This window comes from Tamandua tetradactyla, chromosome 9 (genome assembly GCF_023851605.1).
Source record: "Tamandua tetradactyla isolate mTamTet1 chromosome 9, mTamTet1.pri, whole genome shotgun sequence".
NCBI classification, from domain to species: domain Eukaryota; kingdom Metazoa; phylum Chordata; class Mammalia; order Pilosa; family Myrmecophagidae; genus Tamandua; species Tamandua tetradactyla.
Window position 1 is genome coordinate 69,740,885 of NC_135335.1, and position 15,902 is coordinate 69,756,786.

The following is a 15,902-nucleotide window of genomic DNA, read 5'->3' on the forward strand; positions in this document are numbered from 1 at the left end:
AAAGGAGACATCATACAATTCAGGAGGATAGAGAGAATCATTTGTGTAGGGGAGGAGGAGCAGGCCTGGGAGAACCATTGTAGAACACACCCCAGACACCTAATCTTGAGAATTTTAAAGAAGTACAGTGTGTGACAAGTTAAGAAAATATGCCCATGTCATTAGAATGATTCTGTTCTTTAGAAAGAGGTGGTACTTTTTAATGTCAAAGAACTGTGACATTTTGTAAATTAATGTTTCTCCCTTATCAGAGTAAGAGTAGGAGACAACACAATGATCAAGTTCTAAGAACTTGGATTGTTTCATACTGTTGATTAGAAACACATCTTCAATGATCCAATCCTGATAACATTAAATGTGTGAGATAAAATGCAGAAACTTTATTTGACTTTTTCACATAATGCTATAGAGCCCTGGGCTCTACATCCATAAGTCAGTGGAATTCATTGACCAACCTGTACACAGAAGTACTTATATATTTGTGTTCTTTTGGGGTGTGAGGGACAGGGATGGGGACTATAGATAAAAAAGCATGGGGCAGTTACTCTGTGACAGAGAGAGGAAATGAATCCATTGAAGAATGAAGGGGTTTGAATGCATTTAGGACAAGGAGAGCAGGTATATAAGGTAATTTTGCCCCAGATTGGGTCAAATCCCTCAGGGATGTCAATGGACGCCCTGGAAAAATGGCAGGCACTGAAAACATGGTTATAGTTTTTATTGTCTGTCTTTTTCTGCAGAAAAAGGCTTTCTTACCTAGCATCATCAACTGCATGGTCCAATTGTATTTAAATGGAATCAGGACTGCCTGCATATTTATTGGGCCCAGCGCAAAATGAAAATGCAAGTTACCTTGTTCAAAAATTATGAAGGATTTTAAGATGGAGACGACAGTGAATTAAATTAAGTACAAGGTCCTTATGTCCTTGTGACCAGACAGTTCACATGCCCATGCTTTTGGCCCTGAGTGGAGTGAGACATATAGCTTGTTTAGGTTGAGGTGGTAAAAAGACTTGAAATAGCTGCCTCTCCTCTTCCTCTTACACCTGTTCTTTCTCCTCTAGACCCTGATATTTTCTTCTCCTGGTTTCACTGCACACTGAACTGAAAATTGGAAGGCACTAAGAAAGGAGAAGTTTTTGTTTTGATTTTCAAGGTAATTACATAGAAGTGGTTGAACCCTGTTGTTGATTTCTTGGTATGGGGAGCCTATGCAAAATGAGCTTGTTGGCTGAGTCCTGATGAGAAAGCAACTACTGAGACAGCAATCACTGATGGTCAGTTTAAGCACTTCAGTTCCAGCCATTGCTTTGAATTAACAGCACAAATTAGAGACATCAACAGTGACAGCAGCAGAAGAATGACCAAGGGTGAGCTGAACTTCTTTGGATGAAGAAAACCTGTGTAAAATATTTTGTTCATATTTTCATGTAGAATGAATTTAATTATATAATTTGTTACATATTTAAAAATATTGAACAATATTCTTAACTTCTTTGTTGTTCTGATTTAAGAGGATTATATAATCTGAATAGATGACTGGGTAACCAGAAAATCCTCATTTAATAAAATGTATAATGATGGGTGTTCTAGTTTGCTAGCTTCCGGAATGCAGCACACCAGAGATGGATTGGCTTTTAATATAAGGGGATTTATTTAGTTAAAAGGGCATAGTTCTTCAGAGGAAAGGCAGCTAACTTTCACTGAGGTTCTTTATTACGTGGGAAGGCACAAGGTGATCTCTGCTGGCCTTCTCTCCAGGCTTCTGGGTTCCAACAACTTTTCCTGGGATAATTCCTTTCTGTGTCTCCAAAGGCCTGGGCTGAGCTGCGAGTGCTGAGATGAGGTATGCTGAGCTGCTTGGGCTGTGCTACATTGACCTCTCTCATTTAAACTTCCAGCCAACTAAATCAAACATCATTCATTGCAGCAGGCACGCCTCCTAGCCAGCTGCAGATGTAATCAGCAACAGATGAGGTTCATATGCCATTGGCTCAAGTCCGCAGTAAAAGAACAAGGTACTTTCACCTGACCAAGTTGACACCTGCTCCTAACTACTACAATGGGTGAAGTAAAATAAACATTTTTAAATGAATACTTGCAATTATAGGAGAGTAAGGGAAACAGGATGATGAACATGAGCGTTGTACTAATGTTTGATATTCCGCAATGGGTGGCCTCCCAGAAATCAAGGAGTTGGATATCTGTAGTTACATGAGCATGGGAGAATAAGTATTGCTTTCTTGTCAAGTTGAACAAATAAGGTGGGAGAATTCCACAGAAAAACAAGAACCCTGTGAAGTATTTAAAACATAAAATAAAATATAGGTCAAATTAAAAAGGCATATGAAAAATATCTTGGCTTGAATATTTCAAAATTCAACATCACCCATACAGGTTTGTACAGAAATGTATTCTCCTACAACTACTGGGTAGATATTTAACCGGTGAAAATTATTTTTTTAAATGTCACTGGAAATTGATGTAAGGGCATAAAATATGTGGATAAACATTCCTTCAATAAAATCTATTATATCTTGCAAAATTCAGTGAGTCTGTGGTATGTAAGCCACTATCCCCTGTCTTTCTCTACTTTCCCATGCTCTGTGCTATACAAGCCGTACTCCAGATGTTTTTATCTCGGTGGACACTGCTATGATCAAGGAAGCTCTCTATCCCCAATTCTCAGCCTAGGGCTCGAGTTTTACCCCTGGGAGGACAGGCTGCTGGCATTTCATGAGCTCCACCACCAGCACTGTTTTTAAGAAACTCTTGGGATGAGTGTGATTAAATGCCCTGCATTAATAGGGCAGAGCTCTGTCTCCAGGCACTGCAGAACAATAATACTGAAGCTCTGGTAGCTCCTACTTCATTTTGCTCAGAGAGAGGAAGGTCAATACTAAGAGGGGCACGCTTGGAAGATGTGGGTCTATCAACCCCATACCAATTCCTGCTTATTCAGTAGGGTTGTCACTCTGGGAGAAGAAGCCATTGCCAACAACCCCAGCTCCTGTGCATTGATACAGAGTTTCTTTCCATTGAGAGAACTAGCTATTAGGACAAGGAGATCCACCACTCTGCCAGAGGGGATGCTATATGTAACAGAGTATGAAATGTGATATGCCTAAAGACATTGTCAAAAACAATAGAGGTCTTGATGGAGAGCAACTAAGTGGATCCTGGTAGCTCTATGATAATGGTGGCAACAAGTGAAATAGCAGAGCAGCATGAAGTTTAACAGCAAGAACTAGATAATATACAACTAAGAAGAACCCTCCAAGGGTAACAGAGAACACAGAGGTTTGGGAAAGCCATGCATGCAAAAGGCTGCATCTACTCTAATGGACTCATCAAAGAAAGCAAGAAGCCTCATTGGCACAAGGGCCTTAAGGTCAACTTCTGATGAAACATTGGGTGAAAGTAAGTTATTCCTAAACAGAGATAATTCCCAGACACCCAAACTTAAAGAAAGAAAATCATACACAACTCCAGCAATCTGTAAAACTGTCTGTCGGCTCAGGTGCTATTGAAGCAAGTTGTTAAACATTGTCTGAATGTGAGATAAAATGTTAACACCCTGCACAGTGATAGCCGCCTCAGCCATGCAGACATCCAGCAGTAAAGAACGAAAAGCTAACTGGCTAAAAGGGCTTGACCAATAAGTGGCTTTGCTGACCCAGTGGCAGCACATAGGTTTCCAGGTTAAAAGGTAACACTATGAAAATAGGATCTAAGCAGATGAATAAGGCAGTAAATCATGGGGGAAATGGTACTCACAGTTATTTGAGCCAATTCACAGAAAAATGAAGCAGTTAAACAACAAAACAACAAAAAATAAACCACCCCAGCAGGAGGGGTAGTCAGTGACAACAGTTGCTATAACATAGTATTTAAAATGTCCAGCTTAAAGACAAAGTTAAAAATATATATATATGTCCAGCTTGCAACAAAAAGTTTCCAAGACTTGCAAAGAAGCAAGAATATATGAATCATAGACAGGAGAAAAAAAACAAAAACAATCAAAACTCAAGCACTAGAAAAGTGCTTAGAAAGGGCCTAGATGTTGGCTTTAGCAAATAAATAGTTCAAAATGGGTATTATAAATATGCTCAGAGAACTAAAGGAAGTGCTGTCTAAAGAATTAAAGATAAGCTTGTTGATAATGTCTCATCACATAAAGAATGTCAATAAAGTAATACAAATTGGAGAATAGGAAAAAATGGAAATTCTAGAGTTGAAATAAGAGAAATCAAAAGTTACAGGAAATGATTAAGGATATCTTTGAACAAAATCAATTGATTTTAGAAAAAAATCAGCAAACTTCAAGATAGAACAAAAGATATAATGCATTTATGATCGGGGTAACGGAGAAAACTGAATAGGAGCACAGAGAAGTATAGGTCACTATTAAATGCACACATATTGAGTGTCCCAGAAAGAGAAAAAAGAGAGGAAAAGAAAGCATTCAAAGAAATAATAGTTGTAAACTCCAAAATGTGATGATTAACAGTAATGAATACCTCTAGGAAGCTCAACAATTTCCAATTAGGATACAAAGAGATTCATGCCTGACATAGCATGATAAAAATGCTTAAAGAAGATAAGAGAAAATCTTGAAAGGAGCAAGGGAAAAAGCACTTCTTAGGTACAACGGAATTCCAAGTTAAGAGCTCACCTCATGAGAAAACTATGCCAGAAAGCAGGGAGATAAGATATTTAAAATGTTGCATTTTTAAATTATGTCGATTGTGGATCTTATATCCAACAAAACAATTTTTTAGAAATGAAAGAAAATAAAGACATTCTCACATAAACAAAAGCTGAACGTGTAGGCTGGCCCACCTCACAGGAAAAAACTAAAGGAGTTTCTTAAGTTGGAAAGCATTTCAAGCACACACACACACTCATATACACACAAAAGAGTCCAAGCAAAGGTAAAAGTAATTATGTAATTACCAAGAACAGCAGTATAATTGCAAATTTCTTCTGCTTCTTTCCATAACTGATTTTAAGAACAATTGCATGAAACAGTATGTATAAAATTTTATTGTTGAGCATATAGCACATAGAAATGTAACATATTTGATAATAACAGTGCAATGGAGGTGGATGGGAAAATACATTACAAAAAAAGGAATTTATGCCAGATAGTAACTGGAAACTACATGGAAAAAAAATAAAGAGAACTATAAATGTTAGATAAGAAGAAGAATATAAAAATTCTAAAAAAGTACTTCCCGTTAGTCACTCTTTGTTCAAAAGCATAAGATTAGATAAACTGGTAATTATTATGATGTCTTGTTGGCATTGTTACAAATGTAGACCTAATATGTATGAAAATTCAAAAGGGAGAGAGAAAATGCAACTATATAGAAATTAAATTTCTGAATTTCATTGGATACATGTCAGTATAAATCTGATGTAGATTTGGCTAAAGTTAATGTGCGTATTGAAAGTAAATGGCAAGCACTAAGAGAATGACAACAAAATACTTATGAATTATTAAATGAATTAAAATGTTACACCAGAAAACATATACTTAATACAAAAGAAGCACTATAAGAGGAAAAAATAGAAGATAAAAATCCAACCATTTTGATAATAGTATTAAGTACGAATGGATTGAAGAATACAATAGAAAGTCAGAGATAATGGATTTGATAAATAAAGGCAAGATCCAACTATATGTTATGCATCAATCAAGGTTCTCTGTAGAAACAGAGCAAATAGGAAATATATGTAAATATGACATTTATAAAAGTGTCTCATGCCACCATGGGGATGTGAGAGTCCAAAATCTGTAGGGCAGTTCGTGAGGCTGGCAAATCTGATGAAGGTCCTTGAAATCCACAGAAGTGGATGGCTGGCTGAAGAAGTGAAAATTCTTGTTCCCCTTAAAAAGTCTTCAATCAATTGGATTAAATTAAGGTGATTGAATTATTTCCTTGCAGAGGACACACCCTTAGCTGATCATAGAAGTAATCAGCCAAAGATGCAATCAACTGATGGATGATTTTAAAAAACCAGCCTTATGGTTTATTAACCACCCATGAAACATTCTTGCAGAAATGGTTAGGCCAGGTTGCCTGACTAGACAATTGGGCACCATCACCTGGTATGTTAGTCAGGATTCTCTAGAGAAACAGAACCAACATGAGAGATTTGTAATTTGAGATTTGTAAAGTTTTCTTTTCAACTGACTCATGATTTAATCAACCAGTCATAAAATATTCTTGCAGCAATGGTCAAGCCAGTGCTTGCCTGACCAGGCAACTGGGTGCAATCACTTGACCAAGTTGACACCAGAACCTAACCATCGCAGTCCACCCCAAGTTAACTTGGCAGCTATACACATCACCTTGAATAACACAATTTAAAAATAGAATGAAATAAAAGGCATATGATTGGCCTCACAATATTAAACTATCCTGCATATGACTGGAAATGCACTACATCTCTCCAGAATAGTGTGCAAATCCTTAGGTAACATTCAATCTTAAACTTCATATCCTATGACTTAATTACTCTAACATGAACAATACAACTTATGTCATATGATAAAAGAAAAACAAGATTGTTGCTTATGTACAAATTCAAATATACTCATAACAAAACAGGGAAGAAATATTCATACAATCATAGCCCTTGTTTTGTACCTGGTCATGTGGCCACAGCTCACATTTATCACTTACTTCTTCTATTTCCATTTACCCTCAGCTAGCCATGTTTCTTTCCCGGGGCAGGGGGTGGTGACCTAGACTTTCATTCCTGAAGTTTCTGGGCCATTGGTAGTTCTGCCTGAATTGGGTTGTTGCAGTTTTCTATTGACCTTTGTTACAGGGCATGGTAGTACTAAGAGTTGCCCAAGGGGATCACCTGTATTCTAGGAACCTCTTCTTTACCTCCATTATGTAGTTGCAGTCCCATTTCCCTTAGGGAGTCAGAATTAATCATCCCAAGTAGAACGGTAATACCCTTCCTTGCCTGTTGATTCAAAGGAATGAGAAGCTCAAAGTGGCCAGGTGGCCATATTAACTTCTAGTTCAATGGAATCAGTGGTGTGTCTCCTGGTAGGAGTACTCCTTTTGGGACTAAGACCCATAGACCAGCAGAGCTTAAGGTTACAGTTACAGAACTAAAAAAAATTTCTGGTGGTGTACTCAGAGTGATAGTATGTGATACCACTTCCATTTCCACCCCTTGATTCCCAAATCAGCTAATCCTGGCTATGGGAGAAACCACACCATAGATTGGATACTGATTCAGAGCATACACAACCTTCTGGAGAACACCACCCCATCCTTCAAGGTATTTACACCTAGTTAGTGCTGTAGTTGGGTCTTCAATTTGATCAATCCAGCTGTCTTTGGTTGATGGAGAATATGGTAAGCCCAGAGAATTCCACAAGCATTTGCCCATTCCTGCACTTCTTTTACTGTGAAATGCATTCCTTGATCAGAAACAATACTGTGTGGAATACTATGATGGTGGATAAATAATTCTGTAAGCCACATATAGTAGTTTCGGTGGAAGCATTGCATTCAGGAAAGGCAAATCCATATCTGGATTAAGTGTCTATCTGTTAGAACAAATCTCTGCCCCTTCCATGATGGAAGTGGTCCAATGTAATCCATCTGCCATCAGGTAGCAGGGTGATCACCTCAAGGAATGGTGCCATATCTGGGACTGATTGTGGGTCTTTGCTGTTGGCAGATTGGGCACTTAGCAGTGACCAGAGCCAGGTCAGTCTTTGTTAATAGAAGTGCATGTTGCTGAGCCCAAGCATAACCTCCATCTCTGACACCATGTTTACTTTGTTCATGAGCCCATTGGGCAATGGCAGGAGTGTCTAGGGAAAGAGAATGACTTAGATCCACAGAATAGGTCATCTTTTCCACTTGATTATTAAGGCTTTTCTCTGTTAAAGTGACCCTCTGGTGAGCATTCACACAGGACACAAATATCTTCATGGATTTTGTCCACTCAGAAAGGTCTATTTATATAACTCTTCCCCAGATCTTTAGTCACCAGTTTTCCAATCATCCATTCAAGTCCCTGACTATCCAGCCAAATCTTTAGCAATAGCCCATGATTCAGTATTCAAATGCACCTCTGGCTAGTTTCCCTCCAAGAAAAATGAACAACTAGGTAGACTCCTTGAAGCCTAGTGGGGAGATATTCCTTCACCACTGCCCTTCAAGGATTTCCAAGAAAGGGGGTGTAGTGCTGTCCATTTTTGGGTGTTATCTCTATAACATGCAGAATCATTTGTGTAGCAGGCTCAAATTTTCTCTCCCTAAGTCAACTCGCTGTAAGGAATTTCCCAAGAGACCATAACTCTGGGCTGGGAAAGGTGGTAATGTGGCAAGGGTGGGACTACTGGGCATTTGGTAACTTCCTCATGTAAGTTACTTGCAGGACCTGCTCGAGCCCTATCTCTTATATACTGTGTTGGTTTGAACCAACTATGTATTCTAGAAAAGCCATATTTTAATCTTGATCCAGTCTTGTGAGGACAGCCATTTCTTTTAATACTGATTTAATATTGTAGTGTGGAAACTTTAGGTATCTCCATAAGATGTAGCATAACCAGTTGTGATTGTGACCCTCTGATTAAATGGGGATGTGACTCCATCCATACAAATGGGTCTTGATTAGTTTTCTGAAGTCCTTTAAAAGAGGAAACATTTTGTAGAAACCTCAGGTTTACACTCAGATGTAGGCATTTGGAAGACAAATGCAGAAGCTTGATGAACAATTGCTATAGATCCATCAGGAGACCCAAATATTTGAAGATGCAGGGCCCAACAGATGTTGCCATTTGCTTTTCCATGAGATACTAAGCTGGCCAGACCCCAGAGGGCAACCTAGAGGAGCCAAATGAAAGTCCACAGATGCTTAGAGAGAAAACCACCGGCATCAGAATATAGAAGAAACGAACCAGGAACAAGGACCAGCAGATACTAGCCACATGCATTCTCAGATCAGCCTTACTAGACCTAGGGTACCTTTCTCTGAATACCTTAGTTTTGGCATTTTTATGGCCTTAGAACTTAGAACTGCAAACCTGTAACTTATTAAATTCCTTTTTTAAAAACCATTTCCATTTCCAGAATATTGCATTCTGACACCTTTAGCAAACTAATACATATACCATTTCTATTTTATGATGGAGTGCTTCTAGGTATGCCCAAATTTATGGCTTGGTGGGTTAGAACACACCCATCTCATGATATAGGCAACAGAGATTTCCTGGTAACTTGGTGGCCCATGGTCAAGCATTCATTCTCTACTAAGGCCCAGTAGCAAGCCAAAGGCTGTTTCTCAAAAAGAGAGAGTAGTTATCTGCAGAGGATGGTAAGGCTTTCCTTCAAAATCCTAAGGGCCTGCATTGTGATTCTCATATAGAGGCCTGCCAAAGGATCTAGACAGTAGAGATCCTGTCAAAAGATATCTATTTGCTCTCTCTCCGCCGGACCGCCGCGCGGCGCACGCGCCCCGCAGCAGCCGAGCCGCCCGACCTCCCTACCCCCTCTCTCTCTCCGCCGGACCGCCGCGCAGCGCACGCGCCCCGCAGCAGCCGAGCCGCCCGACCTCCCTACCCCCTCTCTCTCTCCGCCGGACCGCCGCGCGGCGCACGCGCCCCGCAGCAGCCGAGCCGCCCGACCTCCCTACCCCCTCTCTCTCTCCGCCGGACCGCCGCGCGGCGCACGCGCCCCGCAGCAGCCGAGCCGCCCGACCTCCCTACCCCCCTCCTCCCCCTCCTGCTCCGGCTGCTCTCCAACCAACACGGTGCCCTCTTCCCCCGCCTTCACCGTGCTCTTCCGCCACCAGCCTCGACAGCCTTGCCGCCCTCACCTTTCCTCCTCCAGAACAACTACTGGGGGAGTGGAGATAATACAGAGCAGCTCCCGGAGCCACGAGGGAGATCAAAGGGACAGCGTACCCCATCCTGGAACGGCTGACTATCTGGGAGAACCAGCTCCGGTGAGATCACCAAGGGGCACGGGCTTTCCTGGGAGGGACAGCAAGCGACCGGAGTCCCTCCCTTCCACCTTCCCAGGCCAGCTGGTAGAATTGGACAGGCGGTCCCCTTAGGCCGCGGCGGCTAGTGCCCCCACCACACGAGGCCCCCCGGAACAACTGAGATAGTTGGGTCGGAAATCCCCAGACTGCGGAGAACAGTGACCGGGGGATCCCTTCCAAACACGTGACTCCCCCGTCGGCTGGGAGCAGTGCACTCTCCCGGGCTGCGACAGCTGGCGCCCTCCCGCCACGCTTGGTGCCCCGGGCCGACTAGCTAATTTGGCCGGACGCTCTCCTGTGCTGCGACAGCCGGCGACCCTCCCCGCGTTTGGAACCCCGGGCCGGCTGGCATTCTTCCAAGACGCTTCGGTTGCCGAACCTCCCCTACGGCGAGAATTTTCCAGAGTTGAGGGACCCACAGCAACTTTCACTGGTGGAACCCACAGACAGGCGTGTGCCACGTGTGCCACCTACTGGGCAGGATAGGAAGAACAGAACCCAGAGACTGCGCAGAAAAATCTTTCAACCTGTGGGGTCGAACACCCGGGGAAATCTGACTAAATGCCCAGACGCCAGCAGAAGATAACGGATCACGCTCAGAAAATTGAACATATGGCCCAGTCAAACGAAGAAACCAATAGTTCAAATGAGATACAGGAGCTGAAACAACTAATGCTGAATATACGAACAGAAATGGAAAACCTCTTCAAAAACGAAATCGATAAATTGAGGGAGGACATGAAGAAGACATGGGCTGAACATAAAGAAGAAATAGAAAAACTGAAAAAACAAATCACAGAACTTATGGAAGTGAAAGATAAAGTAGAAAAGATGGAAAAAACAATGGATACCTACAATGACAGATTTAAAGAAACAGAAGATAGAATTAGTGATTTGGAGGATGAAACATCTGAACTCCAAAAAGAAACAGAAACTATCCGGAAAAGAATGGAAAAATTTGAACAAGGTATCAGGGAACTCAAGGACAATGTGAACCGTACAAATATACGTGTAGTGGGTATCCCAGAAGGAGAAGAGAAGGGAAAAGGAGGAGAAAAACTAATGGAAGAAATTATCACTGAAAATTTCCCAACTCTTATGAAAGACCTAAAATTACAGATCCAAGAAGTGCAGCGCACCCCAAAGAGATTAGACACAAATAGGCGTTCCCCAAGACACTTACTAGTTAGAATGTCAGAGGTCAAAGAGAAAGAGAGGATCTTGAAGGCAGCGAGAGAAAAACAATCCGTCACATACAAGGGAAACCCAATAAGACTATGTGTAGATTTCTCAGCAGAAACCATGGAAGCTAGAAGACAGTGGGATGATATATTTAAGTTACTAAAAGAGAAAAACTGCCAGCCAAGACTCCTATATCCAGCAAAATTGTCCTTCAAAAATGAGGGAGAATTTAAAACATTCTCAGACAAAAAGTCACTAAGAGAATTTGTGACCAAGAGACCAGCTTTGCAAGAAATACTAAAGGAAGCACTAGAGTCAGATACAAAAAGACAGAAGAGAGAGACATGGAGAAAAGTGTAGAAAGAAGGAAAGACAGATATGATATATATAATACAAAAGGCAAAATGGTAGAGGAAAATATTATCCAAACAGTAATAACTCTAAATGTCAATGGACTGAATTCCCCAATTAAAAGACATAGACTGGCAGAATGGATTAAAAAACAGGATCCTTCTATATGCTGTCTACAGGAAACACATCTTAGACCCAAAGATAAATATAGGTTGAAAGTGAAAGGTTGGGAAAAGATATTTCATGCAAACAACAACCAGAAAAGAGCAGGAGTGGCTATACTAATATCCAACAAATTAGACTTCAAATGTAAAACAGTTAAAAGAGACAAAGAAGGACACTATATACTAATAAAAGGAACAATTAAACAAGAAGACATAACAATCATAAATATTTACGCACCGAACCAGAATGCCCCAAAATACGTGAGGAATACACTGCAAACACTGAAAAGGGAAATAGACACATATACCATAATAGTTGGAGACTTCAATTCACCACTCTCATCAATGGACAGAACATCTACACAGAGGATCAATAAAGAAATAGAGAACCTGAATATTACTATAAATGAACTTGACTTAACAGACATTTATAGGACATTACATCCCACAACAGCAGGATACACCTTTTTTTCAAGTGCTCATGGATCATTCTCAAAGATAGACCATATGCTGGGTCACAAAGCAAGTCTTAACAAATTTAAAAAGATTGAAATCATACACAACACTTTCTCGGATCATAAAGGAATGAAGTTGGAAATCAATAATAGGCGGAGTGCCAGAAAATTCATAAATACATGGAGGCTCAACAACACACTCTTAAACAACAAGTGGGTCAAAGAAGAAATTGCAAGAGAAATTAGTAAATACCTAGAGGCAAATGAAAATGAAGACACAACATATCAAAACTTATGGGACGCAGCAAAGGCAGTGCTAAGAGGGAAATTTATTGCCCTAAATGCCTTTATCAGAAAAGAAGAAAAGGCAAAAATGCAGGAATTAACTGTCCACTTGGAAGAACTGGAGAAAGAACAGCAAACTAATCCCAAAGCAAGCAAAAGGAAAGAAATAACAAAGATTAGAGCAGAAATAAATGAAATTGAAAACATGAAAACAATAGAGAAAATCAATAAGACCAGAAGTTGGTTCTATGAGAAAATCAACAAGATTGATGGGCCCTTAGCAAGATTGACAAAAAGAAGAAGAGAGAGGATGCAAATAAATAAGATTAGAAATGAAAGAGGAGACATAACTACTGACCTCACAGAAATAAAGGAGGTAATAACAGGATACTATGAACAACTTTACGCTAATAAATACAACAATTTAGAAGAAATGGACAGGTTCCTGGAAAGACAGGAACAACCAACTTTGACTCAAGAAGAAATAGACGACCTCAACAAACCAATCACAAGTAAAGAGATTGAATTAGTTATTCAAAACCTCCCTAAAAAGAAAAGTCCAGGACCAGACGGCTTCACATGTGAATTCTATCAAACATTCAGAAAGAATTAGTACCTACTCTCCTCAAACTCTTCAACATAATCGAAGTGGAGGGAAAACTACCTAATTCATTCTATGAAGCCAACATCACCCTCATACCAAAACCAGGCAAAGATATTACAAAAAAAGAAAACTACAGACCAATCTCTCTAATGAATACAGATGCAAAAATCCTCAATAAAATTCTAGCAAATCGTATCCAACAACACATTAAAAGAATTATACATCATGACCAAGTAGGATTCATCCCAGGTATGCAAGGATGGTTCAACATAAGAAAATCAATTAATGTAATACACCATATCAACAAATCAAAGCAGAAAAATCACATGATCATCTCAATTGATGCAGAGAAGGCATTTGACAAGATTCAACATCCTTTCCTGCTGAAAACACTTCAAAAGATAGGAATACAAGGGAACTTCCTTAAAATGATAGAGGGAATATATGAAAAACCCACAGCTAATATCATCCTCAATGGGGAAAAATTGAAAACTTTCCCCCTAAGATCAGGAACAAGACAAGGATGTCCACTATCACCACTATTATTCAACATTGTGTTGGAAGTTCTAGCCAGAGCAATTAGGCAAGAAAAAGAAATACAAGGCATCAAAATTGGAAAGGAAGAAGTAAAACTATCACTGTTTGCAGACGATATGATACTATACGTAGAAAACCCAGAAAAATCCACAACAAAATTACTAGAGCTAATAAATGAGTACAGCAAAGTAGCAGGCTACAAGATCAACATTCAAAAATCTGTAGCTTTTCTATACACTAGTAATGAACAAGCTGAGGTAGAAATCAAGAAACGAATCCCATTTACAATCGCAACTAAAAGAATAAAATACCTAGGAATAAATTTAACCAAAGAGACAAAAAACCTATATAAAGAAAACTACAAAAAACTGTTAAAAGAAATCACAGAAGACCTAAATGGATGGAAGGGCGTACCGTGTTCATGGATTGGAAGACTAAATATAGTTAAGATGTCAATCCTACCTAAATTGATTTACAGATTCAATGCAATACCAATCAAAATCCCAACAACATATTTTTCAGAAATAGAAAAACCAATAAGCAAATTTATCTGGAAGGGCAGGGTACCCCGAATTGCTAAAAACATCTTGAGGAAAAAAAACGAAGCTGGAGGTCTCGCGCTGCCTGACTTTAAGGCATATTATGAAGCCACAGTGGTCAAAACAGCATGGTATTGGCATAAAGATAGATATATCGACCAATGGAATCAAATAGAGTGCTCAGATATAGACCCTCTCATCTATGGACATTTGATCTTTGATAAGGCAGTCAAGCCAACTCACCTGGGACAGAACAGTCTCTTCAATAAATGGTGCCTAGAGAACTGGATATCCATATGCAAAAGAATGAAAGAAGACCCATCTCTCACACCCTATACAAAAGTTAACTCAAAATGGATCAAAGATCTAAACATTAGGTCTAAGACCATAAAACAGTTAGAGGAAAATGTTGGGAGATATCTTATGGATCTTACAACTGGAGGTGGTTTTATGGACCTTAAACCTAAAGCAAGAACACTGAAGAAGGAAATAAATAAATGGGAGCTTCTCAAAATTAAACACTTTTGTGCATCAGAGAACTTCATCAAGAAAGTAGAAAGACAGCCTACACAATGGGAGACAATATTTGGAAATGACATATCAGATAAGGGTCTAGTATCCAGAATTTATAAAGAGATTATTCAACTCAACAACAAAAAGACAGCCAACCCAATTACAAAATGGGAAAAAGACTTAAACAGACACCTACCAGAAGAAGAAATACGGATGGCCAAGAGGCACATGAAGAGATGCTCAATGTCCCTGGCCATTAGAGAAATGCAAATCAAAACCACAATGAGATATCATCTCACACCCACCAGAATGGCCATTATCAACAAAACAGAAAATGACAAGTGCTGGAGAGGATGCGGAGAAAGAGGCACACTTATTCACTGTTGGTGGGAATGTCAAAGGGTGCAACCACTGTGGAAGGCAGTTTGGCGGTTCCTCAAAAAGCTGAATATAGAATTGCCATACGACCCAGCAATACCATTGCTAGGTATCTACTCAAAGGACTTAAGGGCAAAGACACAAACGGACATTTGCACACCAATGTTTATAGCAGCGTTATTTACAATTGCAAAGAGATGGAAACAGCCAAAATCTCCATCAACAGAAGAGTGGCTAAACAAACTGTGGTATATACATACGATGGAATATTATGCAGCTTTAAGACAAGATAAACTTGTGAACCATGTAATAACATGGATGGACCTAGAGAATATTATGCTGAGTGAATCCAGCCAAAAACTAAAGGACAAATACTGTATGGTCCCACTGTTGTGAACGGACATTCGAAAATAAACTTGAAATATGTCATTGGTAACAGAGTTCAGCAGGAGTTAGAAACAGGGTAAGACAATGGGTAATTGAAGCTGAAGGGATACAGATTGTGCAACAGGACTAGATACAAAAACTCAAAAATGGACAGCACAATAATACCTAATTGTAAAGTAATCATGTTAAAATACTGAATGAAGCTGCATCTGAGCTATAGGGTTTTTTTTTGTTTTTGTTTGCTTGTTGGTTTGTTTGTTGTTGTTGTTTTTTACTATTACTACTACTTTTATTTCTTTTCTTTATATTAACATTTTATATCTTTTTCTGTTGTGTTGCTAGTTCCTCTAAACTGATGCAAATGTACTAAGAAACAATGATCATGCATCTATGTGATGATGTTAAGAATTACTGAGTGCATATGTAGAATGGTATGATTTCTAAATGTTGTGTTAATTTCTTTTTTTTCTTTCCGTTAATA